This window comes from Rhinopithecus roxellana, chromosome 4 (genome assembly GCF_007565055.1).
Source record: "Rhinopithecus roxellana isolate Shanxi Qingling chromosome 4, ASM756505v1, whole genome shotgun sequence".
Lineage (NCBI taxonomy): Eukaryota > Metazoa > Chordata > Mammalia > Primates > Cercopithecidae > Rhinopithecus > Rhinopithecus roxellana.
In genome coordinates this window covers 49,955,586-49,975,710 of record NC_044552.1, presented here as the reverse complement: position 1 = coordinate 49,975,710, position 20,125 = coordinate 49,955,586, and the positions used below count along the sequence as shown (strand labels likewise).

General features: G+C 35.2%; 1 protein-coding gene across 1 annotated transcript in view; it reads left to right on the top strand.

The window, feature by feature from the left end:
• MLIP (muscular LMNA interacting protein) overlaps positions 1–20,125 on the top strand; it is a 249,045-nt gene that overhangs the window by 150,231 nt on the left and 78,689 nt on the right.

The following is a 20,125-nucleotide window of genomic DNA, read 5'->3' as shown; positions in this document are numbered from 1 at the left end:
CCAATGCAATCCCTCCCTCCTCCCCCTCCCCCCTCCCCATCATAGGCCCCAGTCCGTGATGTTCCCCTTCCCGAGTCCAAGTGATCTCATTGTTCAGTTCCCACCTATGAGTGAGAACATGCGGTGTTTGGTTTTCTGTTCTTGTGATAGTTTGCTAAGAATGATGGTTTCCAGCTGCATCCATGTCCCTACAAAGGACGCAAACTCATCCTTTTTTATGGCTGCATAGTATTCCATGGTGTATATGTGCCACATTTTCTTAATCCAGTCTGTCACAGATGGACATTTGGGTTGATTCCAAGTCTTTGCTATTGTGAATAGTGCCGCAATAAACATACGTGTACATGTGTCTTTGTAGTAGAATACAGTAATTTAAATATAATTAATTGATTTTTTTAATAAGTTGAAGGGTAGGATGATATGATTGGCTCAGATATAGAAAATCAGGTTATGTCAGAGATAAAACATCAGGTATGCTTATCAAGTAAATTTGTTCTTAACTGAGATCTAGTTGGATCAGTTTAGCTAAATGAAACAGAACTGCCACACCTGCTTCCTGATTTTCTAGTTATCAACACTTAGATGACATTTTCATTTTTGTAATGGTTTATTATGCTTATAGAATAGTCAACTCATATACTTGAAACATTAAGATTTGTCCATTTCTAATGGGATTGCCAATTTAATCAACTTTGACTATTTTGTTGCTTTCCTACATTTAAATTATTAACAAATAAACCAATTTCCACTTTTGAGCAAAAACAGATTGATCATGGATAGATATAGACTCACATTCAAGTCAAATAATTATGAGTAGCTGGCTCTGAGTGTGTTAGACATACACATGCATAGCCTCATCCCAACTCCAGTGTTCACTCACCTAATAATTGTATTTTCCATCATGTGGTCAACTTCTGCTTCTGACCAAATGTATTCTAGTAGAAACAAGATTAACTCCTTAGTAAGTGTTTAGTTTTAAGTCTAAAACAAATTAGTCAACTATTCCATTTAAGTTACGCATTTGTAGTTTTTACCATAATTATGAAGAGTAAATAGTTATTAAATGTGTATTTTGTGCCATATTGTCATTGTAATTTATACAGTTATTCCTCCATTTGAATCTCCCCAAGGAAAGTAATAAACTGGGTGAAATTACTAAATTTTATAACATCCAGAAAATTGTGTTTAGAGGATGTGGGTTGGAACACTGCTTAGACCATTTTCTGGAAGTTTCACTGTTATTTTTCATTATTATTGGAAGCCATTGAGAGTAATACTTAAAAATAATGAAGGCATTTAGTAGACTAGACCCAAGTTTAAAATCAGTGTGCTTTTAGATAGCTATCTGATTCTGGGAAAATTACTCACCATTTTACCTTTCTGTGCCTTTGTTTCTTCATCTATGAAATGGGGATACTAATAATTTTCTTATTACGATTTATATTAGCTAATCTATAAAAAGCCCTTAATGCAATCCGGATACAAAGGAATTGCTCAATAACTAAAAGCTTTTCCTTTCCTTTCCCTTTTTCCTTTATTCACACCTCCTTTCTTCTCTTCCTCTTATCTGTCTTTGGAAGACTAGAAGTATCTTGATTTAATTGAATTCCTTGATTCGTTATTGGTTACAAGAAAAGAAAGTTTCCTAAAAGTGTTTCTATACTTTTTGTGACTAATACATTTTACAAGAGCCAGACCCCCAAAAAAGTCACTGGAATTTTTGCTCTGTCACTCACCTTCTTGTCTTACCTACTATTGCCTTTCAGCAAAATGTCTCTAATTATATTAGTTTTCAATAGTTTCAGAGAGTTATTGTCAGTATCTATTCCTCTCTGGGAGTGGTTAATTTGGTGGCAATTGAAATGATTCTGGAGCGGCTTCTTCAATCTCCATAGTTAGAAATTATTTGAAATTATTCTTTACTTTCAATCAATTATCATACTTCATTAAAGCATGTTAACTTTCATGTCCTTAATGTTGTGAGAGCATTTAAGTCATTCAAAGTTAAGAGTGAACCATCAAACAGCTTCAGTATAGGCTAGAACAAATATAAACTCTAATTCAGATAAGATTCTTGACCTTAATTAAAATTCATTTCTTGAGTAAGAAGCTTTGTTTTTACTTTATTTTACAACATGACATTTGAATTGTTGTTTGTGGCCCGTAAAATACGTCCATGTCTTTTGGAAGACCATAAGGGATCATTTTACAAAGAAAGGTCAAAACTAGTTTGGCGCCGACTCTCGGATTATTCATATTTGTACATATTCAGCTGTAGTTATTACAATTTACTAAGTGATGTCTGATACTTTTAGTTTGAGGAGAAAAGATTAAATTTTAGAGCAGAAGTCCACTGTAGCTATAAGCTTTAGTCTTGAGTGAACAAGAGCTTATCTTGTATGTCTTAAATACAATATGTTCTGATTTTTTAAAAAGAATGACAGTGTAATATTTTCTTCTAAAAATTCTAATATTCGTATTGACTCAGTTATGGGATGTCTCACTTTAAGTATGAGTTTACTAGCTGTGATTTCATTAATTAATTTATCACTATATATTTCTCTCTTTCCCATGAAAACTAAAATGCGACTCTGAGAAGTCTATTTCTGTAACATTTCAATATTTCACCATCTGTCTTCAAACTTTGGAGAAAGTTGTCATCTTCAGAGTATATACCTGCTGGGACTCAGTGAGTCCTTGACTTTGTAGATATTCTTAGATTAAATTCAAAGGCAGGGATCATGCAGGTTACCAACTCCTATACCACAGAAGAGGTTGAATAAAGGGAAGACATAAATTAGAGCCAAGAAAAAAAAGTTTTGTTACACTTGAGGATATCCTGAACAAGTTAGTACTGACCACCTAAAATTCCTATTTGTGGAGGCTCTTTAAATGTAGTATATCTGATTACTACACATTATATATCTCAAAATACCACTATGCATCCCATGGATATGTACAATTATTATTTGTCAGTTAAAAAATAAAATTAAAAAGATATAGTATACAATCTATGGATCAAGACTAGTAGAAAAGCTAGTCACTATTTCTAGCCCTGGTATTCAGTTTTCCACCTCTATTCACTGATTCGACAAATATTTATTGAGTGTCTACCAAGTACCATTCACTGAGGAGTCACTGGGGCGAGAGGAGTGAACACAATGACAGGATGCCAATTTCTGAAGCATATATTCCAATGATAAGACAGATAGTAAACAGCTAAAATAGTAAATGAGCAAGATACTTTATTATAGAAATAGAGAGGAGGTAGCCAGAGAACCTATTGATGTTAAAACCAACTTACAAATTTGCTAGTTTTCAATGTATTCGTAGGTTTTCCAGTTTTCCTGGGATAATTATAATGGTTTAATAAAATAATAAGAAAGTGTATGGCTAATTCCGCTTTATAGGCCTTTGGTGAAAGACTGTCTTCTCTGGAAAAAAAAAAAAAAAAAAAAAAGAAAAAGAAACAAGGAAAATCAACTCACGATAATGTTTCCTTCTTTGGGTCTTTATTGCACATATTGTGACATTTCATACAGTCTGTTTTTTAGGATGAGCCAGGGGCAGTAAGAGCAACACTAATTCAGACTAATTAAAATAAAGGTTTTCTCCAGTCTGTGGTGTTCTTAAAATGCAGGCTATTTTAAAATAATTTAATTGGGATTCTTTTAAGTGTAATAGAATTGAAACTAGGCTAACAATATGTTGAATAGGGAGTGAGCCTTTGGTCACTTGCAGGATTGATTAATTTATCATCAATATTTCATTCGATTATTTTAAAAAGATGCTAAATTCAACAATAATAATAACTAATATTTTGAGCTCTTACCTTGAAAATAAAGCTTAACTATCTCATTTAAACCGTATACCAAACCTATGAGGTGGGTATTCTTATTTTAAAATCTCCATTATACAGAGGGGGAAAACAAGTCTGAGAAGTCAGAGTAGGCAAAACCCAAGCCAAGTTTTCTTCATGTCAAAGTTTCTGCCATTGATACTTCTATGTACTTGTAGAAGTGTAAGTACATACCGGAAATAGTTTGCATTCTTTACATATTTTATCCATTCATATTTATACCCTGGCTCCAAATTATTTCTTCATGCCCAATAACCTTCAGCCTAAACTTAGAAAGAATAATTTCATATTTGGTCATATTAACATCTAAAATGATAGTGATTTACTGTTTCCAGGGTTTTAAATCATGTGCTTAAATGTACATTAACTCATAATATATCAGATAAGGTATAAGAGAGTTATTTCTTATTGACCATCATTTTAAAAATTTATTTCCTTCATGTAAATAAATAGATTTCCTTTCTACACAAATTTTTAATATATTTATTTTTGTGGGTACATAGTAGGTATGTATGGAGTACATGAGATGTTTCGATATAGGAACGCAATGCATAATAATTACATCATGGAAAATGGAGTATCTGTCCCCTCAAGCTTTTATTCTTTGTGTTACAAATAATCTGATTATACTCTTCTAGTTATTTTAAAATGTATGATAAAATTATTATTGACTATAGTCACTTGGTTGTGCTATCAAATACCATGTCTTGTTAATTCTTTCTATTTTTTTTGTACTCGATAACCATCCCCACCTCCCCACCCCAAAGCAACTCCCACCATTCTCAGCCTCTGGTAACCATTCTTCTACTCTCTATCTCCATGAGTTCAATTGTTTTGATTTTCAGATCCCACAAATAAGTGAGAACATGTGTTGCTTGTCTTTCTGTGCCTGGCTTATTTCATTTAACATAATGACCTCCAGTTCCATACATGTTGTAGCAAATGACAGGATCTCATTCTTTATAATGGCTGAAGAGTACTCCACTGTGTATAAGTACCATGTTTTCTTTATTCATTCACCTGTTGAAGGACACTTAGGTGGCTTCTAAATCTTAGATATTGTAAACAGTGCTGTGGCAAACATGTGAGTGCAGATACCTCTTTAATATACTTATTTTCTTTCTTTTGGGTATATAACCAGCAGTGGGATTTTGGATCATACATGGTAGCTCTTTCTTTTTCATTTTCTGAGGAACCTCGTAGTTGTTCTTTATAGTGGTCATACTAATTGGTGGTGTACAGGCCCACCAACAGTATATGAGGGTTCCCTTTTCTCCACATGCTCATAAGCATTTGTGATTGCCTGTCTTTTGGATTAAACCCATTTTAACTGGAGTGAGATAATATCTCATTGTAGTTTTGATTAGCCTTTCTCTGATGATCAGTGATGTTGAGCATCTTTTCATATGCCTCTTTGCCATTCGGATGTCTCCTTTTGAGAAATGTCTACTGAAATCTTTTGCCCATTTTAAACTACAATTATTATACTTTTTTTATAGAGTTGTTTGAACTCCTTATATATTCTGGTTATTAATCTCTTCTCAGATGAGTAGTTTGCAAATATTTTTTCCCATTCTGTGGATTATTCCTTCAGCTTGTTGTTTCCTTTGCTGGGCAGAAGCTTTTTAACATGATATGATCTCATTTGTCCATTTTTGCTTTGGTTTCCAGTGCTTGTGGGGTATTACTGGAGAAATTTTTGCCCAGAAGAATGTCTTGGAAAGTTTTTCTGATGTTCTCTTGTAGCAGTCTCATAGTTTGAGGTCTTAGGTTTAAGTATTTAATTCATTCTGATTTGATTTTTATATATTGCAAGATATAGGGGTCTAGTTTTATTCTTTTGCATATGGATACCCAGGTTTCCCAGCATCATTTATTGAAAAGACTATCTTCCTTATGTGTGTTCTTGCCACCTTTGTCAAAAAACGAGTTCACTGTAAGTGAGCAAATTTATTTCTGGGTTCTCTATTCTGTTCCATTGGTCTGTGCATCTGTTTTTATGCCAGTACCATGTTGTTTTGGTTACTATAGCTCTGTAGTAGAATTCGAAGTCAGATAATGACTCCTCCAGTTTTGTTCCTTTTTCTCAGGATAGCTTTGGTGATTCTGGGTCTTTTGTGGTTCCCCATAAATTTTAGGATTGTTTATTCTATTTTTATGAAGAATGTCATTGATATTTTGATAGGAATTGCTTTGAATCTGTAGATTACTTTGGGTAGTATGGACATTATAACAATATTGATTCTTTAAATCCAAGAACATGGGATATATTTCATTTTTTGTGTGTGTCCTCTTCAATTTCTTTCATCAGCATTTTATAGTTTTCATTGTAGAGATTTTTCACTTCTTTGGTTAAGTGAATTCCTAGGTTATTGCTTTTACTTGTGACTATTATTGTACATGATATTACTCTTTTGACTTCTTTTTTAGATTGTTCACTGTGGGCATGTAGAAATGCTACTGCTTTTTGTATGTTAATTTTGTATCCTGCACCTTTACTGAATTCATTTATCAGTTCTAATAGTTTTGGGTGGAGTCATTAGGTTTTTCCAAATATAAGATCATATCATCTGCAAACAAGGATAATTTGACTTCTTTCTTTCCAATTTAGGAGCCCTTTATTTTTTCTCTTGTCTGATTGCACTAGTTACAACTTCCAGTTATGTGTTGAATAACAGTGGTGACAGTGGACATCCTAGTCATGTTCCAGATCTTAAAAGAAAAGCTTTCAGGTTTTCCTCATTCTGTATGATTCTAGCTGTGGCTCTGTCATATATGACTTTTATTATGTTTAGATATACTCCTTCTGTACCCAGTTTTTTAAGAGTTTTTTTTTTTTTTTTTTATCATGAAGAGATGTTGAATTTTATCAAATGGTTTTTCAGCATCAAGGATCATATGGTTTTTGTCCTTTATTTTGTTGATATGACATATCACTTTGATTAATTTGCATATGTTAAGCCATTTTTGCATCCCTGGGATAAATCCTACTTGATCATGATGAATAATCTTTTTAAGGCATTGTTGAATTTGTTTTGCTAACATTTTATTGAGGATTTTTGCATCAATATTCATCAGAGATATTGGCCTGCAATATTCTTTGTTTGATGTATCTTTCTGGCTTTGGTATCAGGGTAATACTGGTCTCATTATAGAATGAGATTTGTAGTATTCCCTTCTCCTTTTTTTTTTTCGAATAGTTTAAGTCAAATTCGTATTAGTTCTTTAAATGTTTCATAGAATTCAGCAGTGAAGCCACTGCGTCCTGGGCTTTGCTTTACTGGGAGACTTTTTATTACAGCTTTGATTTCATTAGTTGTTATTGATCTGTTTAGGCATTGGATTTCTTCATGGTTCAGTCTTGATAGGTTGTATGTATCTAGGAATTTATCAATTTTCTCTAGATTTTCCAACACATTGGCATATAGTTGCTCATAATAGCTACTAAAAATCCTTTAAATTTCTGTGGTTTCATTCCATGCTCCTGGATAGGAAGAATCAATATTGTGAAAATGGCCATACTTCCCAAAGTAATTTCTAGATTCAATGCTATTCCCATTAAACTACCACTGACATTCTTCACAGAATTAGAAAAAAAAAAAAAACTTAAAAATTCATATGAAACTAAAAAAGAGCCCGTATAGCCAAGACAATCCTAAGCAAAAAGAACAAAGCTGGAGGCATCATGCTACCCTACTTCAAACTATACTACAAGGCTACAGTAACCAAAACAGCATGGTACTTGTACAAAAACAGACACATAGACCAATGGAACAGAACAGAGATCTCAGAAATAAGACTGCACATTTAAAACTATCTGCTCTTCAACAAACCTGACAAAAACAAGTGATGGGGAAAATATTCCCTATTTAATAAATGGCTCTGGGAAAACTGGCTAGCCATAGGCAGAAAATTGAAACTGGACCCCTTCCTTACACCTTATACAAAAATTAACTCAAGATGAATTAAAGACTTAAATGTAAAGCCTCAAACTATAAAAACCCTAGAAGAAAATCTAGGCAATACCATTCAGGACTGGCACCAGCAAAGATTTCATGACGAAAACATCAAAAGTAATTTCATCAACAGCAAAAATTGACAAATGGGATCTTATTAAAGAGCTTTTGCACAGCAAAAGAAATTATCATCAGAGTGAACAGACAACCTAGAGAATGCGAGAAATTTTTAAAATCTATCCATCTGACAAAGGTCTATATCCAGAATCCACAAGGAACTTAAACAAATTTAAAAGAGAAAACCAAACAACCCCACTAAAAGGTGGGCAAAGGACATGAACAGACAATTGTCAAAAGAAGACATTTATGCAGCCAACAAACATGAAAAAAAGCTCAACATTGCTGATCATTAGAGAAACACAAATCAAAACCACAATGAGATACCATCTCACACCAGTCAGAATGGCAATTACTAAAAAAGTCAAGAAACAACAGATGCTGGTGAGGCTGTGGAGAAACAGAAATGCTTTTACACTGTTGGTGGGAATGTAAATTATTTCAACCATTGTGGAAGACAGTGTGGTGATTCCTCAAAGTCCTAGAACCAGAAATGCCATTTCACCCAGCAATCCCATTACTGAGTACATACGCAAAAGAATAATATAAGTCATTCTGTTATAAAGACATACGCAAGTGTATGTTCATTGAAGCACTATTCACAATAACAAAAAGATGGAATCAATCCAAATGCCCATCAATGAGAGACTGGATGAAGAAAATGTGGTACATATACACCATGGAATACTGTGCAGCCATAAAAAGGAAAAAGATCATGTCTTTTGCAGGAGCATGGATGGAGCTGGAAGCCTTTAGCCTCAACAAACTAATACAGGAACAGAAGACCAAATACCACATATTCTCACTTATAAGTGGGAGCTGAACGATAAGAACACATAGACACGGGCAGGGTGGCGGAGGAACAACACACACTGGGGCCTCTTGGGAGGGTAGGGAGAGGGAGAGCATCAGGATAAATAGCTAATGCATGTGGGGCTTAATGCCTAAGTCATGGGTTGATAGGTGTAGAAACTGCCACAGCACACGTTTAGATGGGAAACTAATCCGCATGTCTTGCACATGTATCTTGAAACTTAACATAAAATAAAGTAAAATAAAATAATTTAAAAAGTGCATGAGGAAAAAAAATTCTGTAGTTTCAGTTGTAATGTTTTCATTTTCATCACTGATTTTGTGTTTCTTCCCCTTTTTTTCTTTATTGGTCTGTCTAAAGATTTGTCAATTTTCTTTATCTTTTCAAAAATCACCTTTTTGTTTCATTGATCTTTTGAATTGCTTTCTTTGTTTCAAATTTACTTATTTCTGTTCTGATATTTATTATTTTTCTTCTACTAATTTTGGGTTTGGTTCACTCTTGCCTTTCTAGTTGTTTAAGCTGTTTTATTAGGTTATTCAAAGTTTGTTTTTATGTAGGCACTTACAGTTATACATTTCCCTGTTAGCACTGCTTTGCTATATCCTGTAGGTTTTGGTATTTTGCATTTCCATTATCCCTTGTTTAAAGAAATTTTTCAATTTCTTTCTTAATTTCTTCATTGACCCACTGGTCATTCAGGAGCATATTGTTTAATTTCCATGTGTTTGTATAGTTTCCAAATTTCTTGTTGCTATTGATTTCTAGCTTAATCTCCTGGTGGTCAGAGAAGATGCTTGACATTGTTTTAATTTCTTGAATGTTTTAAGACTTGTTTTGTGATCTAACATATGGTCTATCCTTGAGAATGATCTATGTGCTAAGGAGAAACATGTGTTGAAGCATGTATAGCTGTTGGATAAAATGTTCTGTAAATATCTATTAGGTCCATTTGGTCTATAGTATAGATTAAGTCTGATGTTTCTCTGTTGATTTTCTGTCTGGGAGATCTGTCCAGTGCTAAAATTGGGGTTTTGAAGTCTCCAGTTATTATTGCATTGAGGTCTGTGTCTCTCTTTAGCTCTAATAGTATTTGCTTTATATATCTGGGTGGTCCAGTGTTGGTTGCATACAAGTTTGCAACCATTATAGCCTTTTGCTGAACTGACCCTTTTATCGTTATATAATGATGTTCTTTGTCTCTTCTTCAGTTTTTGTGTTGGTATCTATTTTGGCTGATATAAGTATAGCTACTTGTGCTCTATTTTGGTTTTCATTGGCATGGAATATATCTTTTTTCCAACCCTTTATTTTCACTCTGTGAGTATGTTTATAGGCTAAGTGTGTTTCCTGTAGGCAACAGGTGATTGGGTTGTTTTTCATTCATTCGGCCACTCTATGACTTTTGATTGGACAGTTTAGTTCTCACACATTGAATGATATTATGGATAAGTAGGGACTTACCCCTGCCCTTTTGTTATTAGTTTTCTGGTTGTTTTGTGGTATTCTCTTTTTTCTTTCCCTTTTTCCATTCTTTTTGTGAATGTGATTTTCTCTGGTGGTATGCTTTAATTTCTTACCTTTTTATTTTTTGTGTATCTGTTGTATGTTTTTAAATTTGAGGTTACCATGAGGCTTGTAAATACCATCCTATTCATTATTTTAAACTGATGACAATACTTGACACTAATTGCATAAACAAACAAACATACAAAAAGAAAACGAATAAAAACCCTACACTTTAACTTCATGTCCCTGCTTTTTAACTTTTTTTTTTATGTCTTACTATACTATTTCTTAAAAAGTTGTTGTTATTATTTTTGACTGGTTCATCATTGAGTCTTTTTACTTAAAAGTAGTTTACATACCACAATTACAGTGTTATAATATTCTGTGTTTTTCTGTGTGCCTACTATTGCCAGTGAGTTTTTGTATCTTCTGATGATTTCTTCTTGCTCATTAACATTCTTTTCTTTCAAATTGAAGAGCCCGCTTTAGCATTTCTTGTAGACAGGTCTGGTGTTAATGAAATCTCTCAGCTTTTGTTTTCTGGGAAGGTCTTTATTTCTCTTTCATGCTTGGAGGATATTTTCACCAGATATACAATTCTTTGGTAAAAGTTTTTTTGTTGTTGTTTTTCTTCAACACCTTAAATATGTCATGTGACTATCTCCTGGCCTGTAATGTTTCCACTGAAAAGTCTGCTGCCAGACATATTGGAGCTCCATTGTGCGTTATTTGTTTCTTTTCTCTTTCTGCTTTTAGGATCCTTTCTTTATCCTTTACTTTTGGGAACTTGATTATTAAATGCCTTGAGGTCGTCTTCCTTGGGTTAAATCTGCTTGGTGTTCTATAACCTTCTTGTACTTGATATCTTTCTCTATGTTTGGGAAGTTCTCTGTTATTGTACCTTTGAATAAACTTTCTACTCCTATCTCCTACCCTTGTTTCTTTCTCTACCTCATCTTCAAGGCCAATAACTCTTAGATTTGCCCTTTTGAAGCTATTTTCTAAATACTGAAAGTGTGTTTTTTATTCTTTTTTGTCTCCTCTGACTGTGCACATTTTCAAATTAGCTGCTTTCAAGCTCATTAATTCTTTCTTCTTCTTGGTCAATTCTGCTATTAAAGGACTCTGATGCATTTTGCAGTATGTCAATTGCATTTTGCAACTCCAGTATTTCTGCTTGATTTTGTTTTAATTATTTCAATCTCTTTGTGAAATTTATCTAGTGGAATTCTAAATTCCTTCTCTACATTATCTTGAATTTCTTTGAGTTTTCTCAACACAGCTATTTTGAATTCTCTGTCTGAAAGGTCATATATCCCTGTTCTTCCATGATTGTTTTCCGGTGCCTTATTTAGTTTTATGAGGTTATGTTTTTCTGGATGATCTTGATGCTTGTGGATGTTTGTCAGTGTCGCAACATTGAAGAGTTAGGTATATTTTGTAGTCTAGACAGTTTGGGCTTGCTTATGCCTGTCTTTGAATTGTCAGGCAGAGACTTTTAGTTTATTCCCTTACTTTCCCCCAGAGAAATAAAGTCTCTCTTTCTGTACCGAGCTGCCTGGAACTGGGGGTGAGATGCATGCACCCCTGTGGCAAGTTCCCACAGGCCCTCTGCAGTTCCACGGATGCTGTCTGGGAGGCAGGGTTTAGAGTCAAAAACCTTAGAAATTTACCTGAAGTTCTATTTCTCTGAAGCTAAGCTAGCACTCAAGTCACAATACAAAGTTCTTTCTGTTTTTCCATCCCCTTTCCACAAGCAGAGGAGCCTCTCCCTGTGGCCACCAGCACCACCAGCACATGGGCAGGGACGGCAGTCTGCCAGGCCACCACTGATGTTCACTAAAAGCCCAAGGGCTCTTTAGTCAGCTTGTGGGAAATGCTTCCAGGCTGGGGACTCACTCTTCAGGGCAGTGGGCTCCCTTCTGGCCCAGGGCTGGTCCAGAAATGATGTCTAAGAGCCTATGCCTGGATTCAGGGACCCCAAGAGCCTGTTTGTTGCTCTACCTCCCTGTGGTCAAGCTGGTACCTAAGGTGCAAGACAAAGTTCCCTTTACTTTTCCCTATGCTTTTCTCAGACAGAAGGAGTCTGTCACTGTATGCACAACAACTGAGAATGTGATGGGTCACACCTGCAGTCAGCCCATCTCAGAGCCCAAGGCCCATGGTGTACTACCTGGGTATCACTGCTGGTTATTCAGTACCCAACAGCTCTTTAGTCAGCAAGTGATGAGTCCTGCCAGGACTAGTCTTTCCCTTCAAGGCAGTGGGTTCTGTTTTTGCCCAGGATATGCCTAGGAACATCATGAGCTAGAGCCTGTAATGGGGGCATCATAGCTCTGCTTGGTACTCAATCCATCTGTGGATGAGATGATCTCCAAGATGTAAGACAAAGTCCTCTTTACTCTTCATTCTCCTCTCCTTAAGCAGAAGCAAGGAGTCACTTTTGTTGCTGTGAGCAGCACTGTGTGGAGTTGGGGAAGAAATAGCACATGAACTCCCTTGGCCATGCCAGTTGGTATCTCCCTAGGTCATGTGCCACCCTAGTCTACTGGCTCTGAACTCAGTGCAGTACTAGGAGTTGCCTAGGAATTGCAGTCCTTATTTCCTAGACTTTCAAGTTTGCCTAGAATCCTAGAGCACTTTTGCCCATGGTGGTGAGCCTTGCCAAGAAAGTCAACTTCTAACTGCTGGGATGGGCAGTTCCCGTCTGAGTAGGCCTACTCCAAATGCTCTCTCCATCTGTGGGCACTGGCTGAGCCCAGCATAGTTTTGCTTTCTGCTGTTAAAAGGCAGCACTGAGTTCAATGTAATGTCCCCCAGTTGCTGTGCTCTCCCTTTCCCAAGTGCACAGATTCTCTGTGCTGCATGGCCACTACTGGGGAGTTGGGGGGAAGGGTGGCATCAACAATTCAGTACTGTCTCTCCAACCCCCTTCAATGCCTGTTTCAGCAATATGAAGTTAAAACTAGGTATATGATTGCTCACCAGATTTGGTTCTTGAGAGGGTTGTTTTCTGTGTGCAGATAGCTGCTAAAATGTGGCATTCCTGTGGGAGGTAAGAACACTGTAAGTTTCCATTCTACCGTCTTGCTCCAGCTCTCAGGGATGAATTATCTATTAAAATTCGATTTCATTCTATTTTCATTCTACGAACTTTGTAGAGGGAATTTTTTGTCTTTGTTTGCATTATATGTTACCTTCTAAATGTTTATTATTTTTTATTAACTACCAGTATAAATTTGTCACATTTATATAATTCAAAACCATAGTATGCTTTCTTAATAAAGAACAACCTCTGAAAATAGGGTAGTATTTGGTCCTATTACTAATGCATCAAAAACTCTTAGTTGGAATCACATTCTATTGATAACAACTTATTTTATAAATCCTCTCCATTTTATAAATTACTTTTAAGTGCAGAGGAAATATCTGAGATGGAGTTATTAAATATTAGATAGCATACAGGTAAGATCTCATTTTAATGAGCTTGAGAGACAGAAAAATATCATTACAATGGAAGTATATTCCTTCCAAAATATCAGAATATATTGAAAAATGTGTCAAACTTTATTAATAATATTTTCCACTATATATACAGATATTCAAATAAAGGTCATCTCCAATTTCACCAGCTCACACACTCTTCTTGTTGCTATGCTTGGAAACGTTGCTATGCTGGAGTGTTTCAGAGGTGATGTGCAATAATGCAGTCATAGATCTTAGGACGAGAGGTGAATTAATCCAAATCAGGTCCAGATCTGCTTCGCTGTAGGATGAGGCCAGAGATTTGATGAGTTATAGGAAGAATTGGGAACAATTTAAGCAAGAAATTCCACTTGACTGATCATTACTTATTTCCTTTTCTAATTGTTCAGAAATATTTCTGCAGTATATGTATGTATGATAGGGTTAAGGAGGAAATGGAAGATAGTCTTCTGCATTCTGCTAGATGAGGAGGCAGAGAAGAGTGAATGAGACAACTTTCTGCCTTGTATCCTTTTCCTTGCCATTTTAGATTTCATCAAATGGGAAGGTGCCTTATTTCAGACAAACTTCCCCTTGATCTGATCTTTTATTTCCCTATTTGCACATATAAACTATGACTTTCACTGGTCACCTGCGCCCACTTGTTCTGTCTACCAACTATGTTCATGACAAGTTAGAATCATCATTCCCTATCTTAAAGAATCAAACTTTAAAAAAATTTCTATATCTACTCCTTATATATATTATATATTATGGGGGATATATTACTAACTTAGAAAATGGTCTTTAGTGAGATATTTAGACAGGGTAAGTTCTTTTTTTTTTTGAGATGGAGTCTCTCTCTGTTGCCAGGCTGGAGTGCAGTGGCGCGATCTTGACTCACTGCAACCTCCGACTCTTAGACAGGGTAAGTTCTATAGATAGTAAGAATAAGCAGTTCAAAGTAAGGAAGACACGATGTGTCATAATATATCAAATGGCCTTTGATATATTTTCAACATGGATTCATTTTTTTGAGTAGTGCCTTATGTACAAATAATAGGAACACTCTCTAGGTCAAGAGTAAGACAGTGTCTTTATCATTTTATAATTTTGTATGTCCTCAATGCTAAGCTTAGCCCTCAGTAATAACTAACTGCCCAATTTGTATTTTGAGTGTTGTCTTTCTGCTTAACTGTACATTAGTCTTGACTGGGAGAAATAACGTAATTCAATTAGCATGTTATCACTGATTAGCGCTCTCTGAGTTTTGAGAAAGGAAGATTCAGGACAGTTAGAGCCAACAGAGAAAAAGGGAAAAGAAGCATCTTAATGGTATCAAATCTGACATTATATTCAGGTGGAAGGGACATGACTACTGAAAGGGAAAAAAGCATGATAAAATTAGAGTACCAGAATACAGAAAGAAAAGGCAACTGTTTGACACTTTTTATTGAATCCAGCTTGATTTTTCCCCCAGGCCCCCAAGATGGTGTCTGTTAGAGTGATGCCGACCAAAAGACACCTGTCATGAATGTGAAATGGTGCAGATTGCAAGGAATGAGAAATCTAGATGATGAATAAGGAGCTTGGCTGTTCTTTGTGTGCCTTTGGCGTCAAGTCTTTGGGAGATGAAAAGGTTTCTCCAAAGCTGGCTTGGGACAAGTGGTGTCTTGTGTAGGAATTTATCTTTCAATGGATTTCAAATCCTTACCTTTACTTAGTCTCTAATTCTTTTAGTTTCCATATAACTTAATTCTTAAATTGATTTTTTTGAAATAAATTTTTTTTACCTTCATTATTTTTTTGACTGTTCTGTTAGTTTTTTAAGTTTTTTAAGTTTTTTTTTTTTTTTTTTTTTTTTTTTTTTTTTTTTTTTTTTTTTAAGGATACAGTAATGGCTAAAGCCCATCTCTCTCTTTCTCTCATTATTTTTTCTTCTATGATTAAAACAATATCAAAGGCTGTAGAATATAGATTATAAATTTTTATTTCATACAAGAGCCATTCTTATACTTACCTCAAATGTTACTCTTCCCAGTTAGTGTTAACCTGGAGAGATGTGAATGACCAAAATTTTAACGTTGTTCAAAACCAATTCAAATTTATTTTTAGGTATTTCAAGTTTCTTCTCCACCTTTATTCAGGTGATGCAGGTGTTCAAATGTAGCAATCTTTTCCCATCACCTGCTTAGTTCACCACACAATCTCTCCTCACATTTTGGAAAATAATTGCTACAATATTAATGACATAATTATAGCTATAACTTCTAATAAACAGCATTAACCTGCATTAGACATGCACAAGGTGGCTTCTCAAAGGATTGGACGTAATTGGCTTCATTGAAAAAACTTGGTTACTTTAGTGATAAAACATATAAGTCACTATTCTTCCTCTTTGCTAAGGACAATTCTGTATTAGTATTATGCATATCTACTCCACTTTGTGGTTTGCATTTAATTTTGCACTTTCTCTGGGAAGTTTCTGATAGCAGTGATACAGAATTCATAATACTGGATGAAACAAAAATGTCTGGGGGTGTCTGAAGCATCTTATTATTATATCATGATTCCCAATGAGGGAATTTGGGGGACTTACAGAGACTCGATAAAAAGATATTTAGATGTTTTCCTAATTTAATTAATATGTTTGAGCCTTTTCTCTCTTTTCCCTATGATAATAATTTGGTATTATTTAATACAATGTACTGAAAAAATTAGTAATACAAACTGTATGAATACTGTATTGTTAATATGTAATTTCTTTCCTGTAATGATTGAGGTAAAAATTTAACCATTTTTTTTCAGTTATGATGCATTAAATTCAGCATATTTCACAGAAGCTATTCATTTAACTTAGGGGATCAATAGAGAAAGCCTTCATTAGTGCAATAAGAAAAAATTGTTAAATGGTAAAAAACCTAATATTTTAGAAGAAATCATTATTATTACCTGTATTCGATTATGAGGTTTAATGAAACTTTAGGTGAACTGACAAAAACACCATGATGGATATTCTGAAGGGCAATTTTCCTAAACCTCAGTGCACACTAGCCTGGCCCACAGCAATTAGGTAAGGGGAGCACTTAGCCAAGATACCCTACTGCCATCAAGCAGCCAGGAATGGCAGCAAACAGTGGCACCTATAAGAATGGCATGAGTCAAAACGCAGAAAACAAACAATGTTAGACGCTGTGTATAAAGTACTTCATGTGCCTTATCGTTTGGTGATTCATACTTGTTGATAACATGGAACCATAAGGCTTTCAGTTTTCAGTTATTTTTGATCTCTCAGAGATTAAAACGATATGTCAAAATAAGCTCTGAAATATTTGCGATTTCAAAAATAGAAATATTTTAGGAACATAACTTATTGTACTTTAACCAAGCATATTTATAATTATTCATCTGTATGCTGACCGGTTCCTGTCGAAATGGAAGGTTAGGCTGCTATGCAAGTTTAGCCTCCCGTGTAAATGCAGAAATGCTTGATAAAACATAACTAATCCCTGGATGCCATAAATGAAGTGGGACTTCCAAGTTTGCATTAGTCCATTTTCATACTGCTATAAAGAACTACCTGAGACTGGGTAATTTATAAAGAAAAGAGGTTTAATTGACTCACAGTTCTTCATGGCTGGGGAAGCCTCAGGAAACTTACAATCATGGGAGAAAGCAAAGGACAAGCAAGGACTTTCTTCACATGGCGGCAGGAGAGAGAAGTGTAGGCAAAAGGCAAAGAACCCCTTATAAAACCATCAGCTTTTGCGAGAACTCACTCTCCATCATGAGATTAGCATTGGGGAACTGCCCCCGTGATCCAATCACCTCCCACCAGTTCCTGCTCTCAACATGTGGGGATTATGCAGATTATAATTCAAGATAAGATTTGGGTGGGGACACAGAGCCTGACCATATCAAGGTTAGAATACTAAAAAAACCTAAAGTTGTCATAGAACATGTGTACATCGGACCCTAGGGGCCAGGACCCAGGAGCTTAGGTTGTAACTTTCACTGTGTAACAAGTTTAAGATATATGTGGGAATCTATTGCATAATTCTATAACCTACAAGGCCATATTGACTATGAAGCATGAAAGAGAAAAAAGATAATTTAAAAAATAACCCCTACTCTACATTCTTGAGTGATAAGAAAAAGTCACCCATGAGAAAATGGGACTCCAAATCTATGATAATGTGGGGATTATGTGATAATGTGGGGGATCTGCCACCTTGAGATATAGGAAAATCAGGATGAGGCAATAAAATGGTAACTGGTCCAGAACCTGTGCAACTCCTGCAGTCCCAGTGAGGGCAAAGGTACTGCAGGGATGGTTTCCCAACCAGGGCTTCTTGGATATCTAAAGAAATCCAAATTACCAAAATTACTCAAAATAGAAAATTAAAAAGCACACAAAATAACTAAAGAACATCATGAGGGAGAGACATGAAGGAGAATCAGCAAATACAAGCAACATGGTATTTAACGAGGGGGGACTATAACAAATCTGGAAAACTATCATATAAATATATTTAAAACGTTAAACATTACAATGAGTTATAGATATTATAAGACAAGATTTGAAGAAGACCCAAGTAGAACTTCTAGAAGTGAAAAGTCAATTATTAAGACATTAATTTCAATTGTCATGTTAAACATACTAATATGCAGTTAAAGAAAAATAAGTTAACTATCAGGCTTATATGCAAAAACCATCCAGAATACAGTATAAAGAGACAAAAATATAAAAACGAGTTTGAGATAAATGGGAGAGGATTTCATAAGGCCCAAAATACAGTCATGTTTCACTTAACTGTGGAGAGACGGTCTGAAAAACACATCACTAGGTGATTTCATCATTACGTGAGCATCAAAGTGTATATACCGAGACCATCTTGGCCAACATGGTGAAACCCTGTCTCTACTAAAAAAAATACAAAAAATTAGCCAGGTGTGGTGGCACATACCTGTAGTCCCAGCTATTCCGGAGGCTGAGGCAGGGAAATCACTTGAAACCGAGAGGCGTAGGTTGCAGTGAGCCGATTGTGCCGCTGCACTCCAGCCTGGTGACAGAGGGAGACTCCGTCTCGAATTTACAAAAAAAAGTATATACATGAACCTAAATGGTATAGCCCACTACACACCTAGGCTATATGGTTTAGCATATTGCTGCTAGGCTACAAACCTATGCAGCACGTTACTCTATTGAATACTGTGGGCAATTGTAACACAATGGTATTTATATATCTAAACATAGAAAAGGCATGGTAAAAATACAGCGTAAAAGATAAAAAGTTGTGTATCTGTATAGTGCACTTGCCATGAATGGAGTCTGCAGGACTGGAGTTTTCTCTGGGTGAATCAATGAGTTAGTGGTGACTGAATGTGAAGAACTAAGGTTTTTACTGTACAGTACTGTAGACAACACTGGACACTATATTAACTTTATGTTTTTTCTTTCTTCAACAATAAACCTTACCTTACTGTAGATTTTTTATTGTATAAGTTTCTTAATTTTTAAAACTTTTTGATTCTTTTGTAGCAACATGTGGCTTGAAATACAAATGCATTATACAGCTGTACAAAAATATTTTTTACACCCTTATTCTATAAATTTTTTCTATTTCAAATTTTTGCTTTTTATTTATTATACTCTTTAAGCTTTTTTTGTTAAACACTAAGACACAAACAAACACATTAGCTTAGGCCTACACAGAGTCAAGATCATTAAGACGTTACTAGGTGACATGAATAGTTTTAGTTCCATTATAATCTTATGGGAACCCTGTCATATATGAGGTCCATCATCAACTGAAACATCATTGTGTGGCACATTACTATATTTAATAGAAGCTCAATAACAAGAGATTAGATAAAATGGGAGAATGGCGGCATTTGAAGAGATAGTCATGTAGGATTTTTCAGAAGATATGCATGCTGAGAATAAAGGAACATACCAAGACAAAAAACAATAAAAAGAAATCTATACCAAGGCACATCAAAGTGAAATTACAGAATGTCACGGAGATAAACTTTAAATGTTAACCAAATCTGAAGACAGTTGATCCTCCAAGTTATAACATTTAGGCCAACAACAAGAAAAGCCAGAGTCTGTGGCACAGCACCTGCAAAAGACAGAAATGCTATTACCGCTATTACCCTGGAATTGTGTGTCTAGCTGGACTCTCACTTAAGAATGAGAATATGATAAGAAACATTTTCAGACAACATCCAAGACAGTAAGATCTGAAAAAACCACCAAAACCTTTACTTTAGTAAGAAGGAAACTAGGGAGCAGGGGGAAATGGGAAGTTACTAATCACATGAAGTTTGAGTTAAATAAGATAAATAAGTTCTAGAGATCTGCCATACGACATTGCACCTATAGCCAACAATACTGTATTG